This window comes from Choloepus didactylus, chromosome 20 (genome assembly GCF_015220235.1).
Source record: "Choloepus didactylus isolate mChoDid1 chromosome 20, mChoDid1.pri, whole genome shotgun sequence".
Taxonomy (NCBI): Eukaryota; Metazoa; Chordata; class Mammalia; order Pilosa; family Megalonychidae; genus Choloepus; species Choloepus didactylus.
In genome coordinates this window covers 59,239,795-59,244,732 of record NC_051326.1, presented here as the reverse complement: position 1 = coordinate 59,244,732, position 4,938 = coordinate 59,239,795, and the positions used below count along the sequence as shown (strand labels likewise).

The 4,938-nt window shown below is 52.6% G+C and overlaps 1 pseudogene; it reads left to right on the top strand.

Moving 5' to 3' along the window:
- The first annotated feature begins 211 nt into the window (after nucleotides 1-211).
- LOC119516498 lies at nucleotides 212-2,265 on the top strand (annotated as a pseudogene).
- The last annotated feature ends 2,673 nt before the right edge of the window (nucleotides 2,266-4,938 follow it).

The following is a 4,938-nucleotide window of genomic DNA, read 5'->3' as shown; positions in this document are numbered from 1 at the left end:
CAGGGAGCTGGCAGTGGAGGACAACAGAATTAAACAATTTCAAAATCAATGAGTATGATAAGTTGGAATTTAGAAGGCAAAAGTGCTATAGAAAGAAAATAGAGCAAAAGAAAAGGGATCTGGAGGGTGACCAGGAGTCCCCGTGAGAAGACGAAATGTGAGCACAGACTTGAAGTAGGCGAGAGATGTGGATGGACGTGGCTATGGGGAGATGATGGTCAGTGCAAAGGCCCTGGGGTGCCATGTGCCTGGCGTGGTTGAGGAAGGCAAGGAGACCTGTGGGGCTGGAGAGGACGGAGAGGAAGGGAGAGTACGAGGAGACTGGATCAGAGAAGGAACAAGGTGCCAAATTGTCCACAAACCTAAGAACTTGGGCTTTTACCCTGAAAGTTGTGGGGAGCAACTACAGGCTTTTGAGTAAAGGAGGGACATAATCTGACCTTTATTTTATGAGTCTAGCTGCTGGGTTGAGAATAAGCTGTTGCAGGATAAGGGTGGAAGTGGGGACACTGGTGAAGGGGCTCTTGCGCCCAGCCCCATAGCCCCCATAACGGTTTGAATGTATTATGTCCCCCAAACGCCATTATCTTTGATGTAATCTTGTGTGGGCAGACACAGTGTTGATTAGATTGTAATTCTTTGAGTGTTTCCATGGAGATGCGCCCCACGCAACTGTGGGTGATAACCCTGATTGTATAGTTTCCATGAAGGTGTGGCCCCACCCATTCAGTGTGGACCTTGATTAGTTTACTAGAGCCCTATATGAGCTCGACAGAAGGAGCGAGCTTGCTGCAGCCAAGAGGGACACTGAAGAATGCACAGGAGCTGAGAGAGAAGCTGTAGCTTACAGAGCAACATTTTGGAGACTGTGTAACCAAATAAACCCCCTTTATAAAAGCCAATCCATCTGTGGTGTTTTGCATCCCGGCAGCATTAGCAAACTAGAACAACCCCCTTGGCAGAGGTGCCACCGCGCTGCCCAGCTGCAGATCCAGAGAGGCATGGGGGGGCAGCACACCTGGAGGAGGTGGACATCCCGACCTGCCCAAGGGTGGACAGCCCGTGTACTGGCCCAAGTCCGGAAACTATTTTGCCAGCTGCCTCTTTATGGGAGGTGAAATGTTTGACTCGATTCATCCTGAAGTTTCCCTGTTTGGAGAGAGCAGCAATTTGAACTTCTGGGGAACAGCCTGGTAGCATTTCCTTACACTCCCCAAGAACCAAGGAAGACGCTGAGAAGCCTGATCAACATTGGAAAGGACACAGGGAGACAAGTGGAGATGTGCTGAGGGTGTGAGGAACCCTGGAGAAGAGGCACCGGCCAAGCTCAAGTCCACTACAGTGTGGGGTTCACCTTGGACGCTGGTGCCCCGGAGGCTGTCACCATCTATTCTCAGGCCACAGAGGGTTCCAGAATGGTGCTGCCAGCTACACCCCCAAAGACAGCAGCCTGCAGTCCGAGAGCAGGCACCACAAGCTAGGGTATGTCCGCAGTCCTCCCTGCCCTCCCTCCCCGTGGACCCCTCAGAATGAGCTAAGAGGAGCTCAGCTCTGATCTGGACTGGGAGGTTTCCCCTTTACTGGTCCACGCCATGGTGGAGGAAGGAGGTCAGTATTTTGGCCCCTGCCAGGGATTGCTGGGTACTTCAGAAAAGCACACAGATGGAACGTTCCGTGTCAGGCCCCTCAAAGAGAAAACAGTAGTAGATGGGTCAGCTACCTCCTTCAGGAATCCGTGCACTTGGAAGCAAGTTCCATACACCAGATTCCAAGGTGGCTGAGGACGAAATGAGTGATGACAGTGCTGAGCATGTGGTGTGCCTCTCAGATGTCCAGGACTCCTTGATTCTGCTCTGTCACCTCCTCGGCCATTGTCGCACCTGTGCAGCCGCCCTGCATTCCCCAGCCAACACCTGTCCCATCTGCCACCTGCCTTTCCAGGCACCACTTCAGCTCCGAGACAGGAGAAAGAGATTGAGCCCCCAGTCCCCCATCAGCTTTCACCCCACCATCTCATCCCAGGCATTTGACTCCGAGGGGAGCATTCCAGCAGGTTATGAAGAGGTGCCTCTTTTGGAGGCCTTCAATGGACTCCCCACTTCGTGTGCTTGGAGATGGCCACCTCACAGGAATGCTGTCCCCTATGGCAGTCATGGCCATCTGCCCCCTCTCAGGACGCCTGACTGTGGCAGCCAAGGACTCAAGCGCAAAAAGAGCCTCTCCAAGTGTCTTTTCCCAAATTCTTCCATGTTGAGGAAGAGTTGAGGAAGAGGCAGGTGAGTGTTCTTGGCACGAGTCTGAGACGCACCTCTCGCAGAGGCAGTCTGCTCAGCACCTCGGAGAGGAATGTGGTATACATCATCAGGACCTGTTGGCCTGTTGTCGTGCACAGGGACCCATCTCTTCCATAGTTTCCTCCTGGGAAGACCCTGCCAGCAGTAGGCCAACCCTGTCTGTCATGACCACGGTGTCCTCCCAGAGCCAGCACCCCCAGACCAGCACCAACAGGGTCTCATGAGGTCTGGCTCCTACTTTGCCCCCGGCATGGGAGAACGGGTAGAGCATCTCCCTTCCCTCTAGGTTGCCACCAGGACCTGATCAGAAGAAACAGTGATGCCAGTGCAGTCTCCAGATATCAACCTTCTCAGCATCCCAACTGAAGAGCAGGATGCAGACAAAGATGACATTCTAGAGGAAGAGGATGCATCACCCACCAGAAGATGGCTAGAGGATATGTGCATTGCTAGATATGGAGCATGGTATTAACAATGACTTTGACATGACATTGCAAGCGTGGATGGGCTGGATGATGAGCAGTGCCCTGAGGTTTGCCCACCTGGTACCTGGCAGGCTGATGACAAAGCTGTCAGTTGTGGGAGCAACCAGTGCCTGGAGGACCCCAAGATTGGCCCTGGGTGTGGGAACTTTGGCTGTCTGAGGAGCTCCAGCTCCTATTCTGAGATCCCCTCCTGTCCTTGCTAGTCGGCTGGCCTCTGGGGACCCTCAACAAGACACCTGGAGACTTTATGCTCATGGGAAAGCTGGACACTGAGGCCAGTCTGCTCCTCCTCCCAGCCTCATCTCCTGCAACCATGCTCCTTCCCCTCAGAAGAGTCTAGAAGCCCTTCTTGATCCTGGGGGGCTGAAGCCACTCGAACAGTGGCTCCTGGGACCTTTTGCCAAGGTTCTGGATGTCTCCTGTGAATCTTGATCCTCAGGCAGAGCCAAGGCCCACCTGCTGGCTGGTTTCTTGTGCATCTTTTTTCTCCTTGGGGGGTGGGCCAAGAAGACGTCAGAGTTTTGTTGGCTTCATTATGACCACCCATCTGGCATATTTTGGCCTGTGGCCCATCATAACCAATTTAACAATTCCAGTTTGGGGTGGGGTTGGGGAACGACTCCAGTGAAAAGGGAGCCACCATGGTGCACTCTAGTGGAGTGCATCAAAGGTGGGTTTACTTTCCTTTTGAAAGTATGAGAGCATCAAGTGGCAACCAAAAGGTTGGCTGAAAAAATAACTTCTTCCTCCTCGTGGTAGAACTAGTCTCCTTTTGCCCATGTGCCTTGTGCTTAGGAAGGTCGTGAAGCTGAGAATCCTCCAGGATTTCCCATGATCAGGTTCATTCATAAAGACACGGGACTCCATCTGAAGATGGCACCTCTCCATGCCAGGCGCTGTGTTAGGAGTTTTTGCATGTTAGCACATTCCATCTTCATTACAGCCCCACGAGGTGGGAGTTTTATCCCAGTGCCCCGTCTCCTTCCCTTTTTGGTTAATAGCTGAAGACACGGGCTCAGAGAGGTGTGGCCCAGTGAGTTGCCAATTGATGCTCAGGAGTCCCAAAGGCAGTGGAGAGCACTGAACTAACTCCAGGTAACAGCTGACCCAGCAGCCGTGTCTGGGAGCCCCCCAGCTGGTGCCAGGAAATCTCCCACCTGTTTTCCTCCCCTACCTTCCAGATCCTCAGAGCCTGTTAGGGGAAAGGAGAGGCACAGTCCCCAGGGCTCCAGCAGAGCCTTCCACAGGCTCATTACTTTAGAGACATAGGGAGGCTGTGGTTCCATATGTCCTCCCCACCTTCCCCTTCCCAGTGTAAAGGCACAAATGAAACCTAAAGAGCGGGTTCCTGATCTAAGATGATGGCATAGAGAGGAGCGGAAGCCAAGTAGTCCCCCTGGAACAACTAAAAAAACACCAGAAACAACTAGTAAATAATCCAGAATAACTGCAGGGAGACAAACATGACCATCCACTCATCATACACCAACCTGAATTGGGAGGAATGCCCAAGATCACAGCATAAAATCTGTAAGCAAAAACTCTCCTAACCGCCATCTTCCAGAGGCAGTTAGGAGAGACAGGGCAAAAAAACACCTCCCTAAAAAATACTAGATAAAAGCCAGAAAGTGACCCAGAACACCAGTTCCAGTGACGCACTAGCTGAACAAGGTCTGCTAAATCCACAGGGACCGTGCACTTGGTGGAACCAGAGTCTGCATTCTGACATGAGTGAGTAAGCCAGCTGAATATCCGGCAGACACACTGTGGTGTGGGGAAACCATGGGTTGGCATTTGAAGTCGAACTAGTTCTTTTTAAAAACCCAAAAGCGGCTGCAGATACAGCAGTGAGAACCGCACAGTGAAGCACGGCAGGAACCGGCTGCGCGAACACCTCAATACCTGGCGTGGAAGATAGCCTTTTGCGCAGCTGCTGCTAATTGTCTTGGAGCTAGGAAGGCACAGGGGAGCCAAAAGGGGAAAAAACCATGCCCCCTGCAGCCATCTTCCCGGTGGGCTGGGAACGCTCCTGCCTGGTGCCAGCGCCACAGCCCAGAGCTGCACCAAAAAACCCAGTGTGACAGGAAGTTTTTCCAGCAACACGTGCACATGCCACAATATCTGGTGTGGACAATAGCCTTTCGCGCACCCGCAGCTAA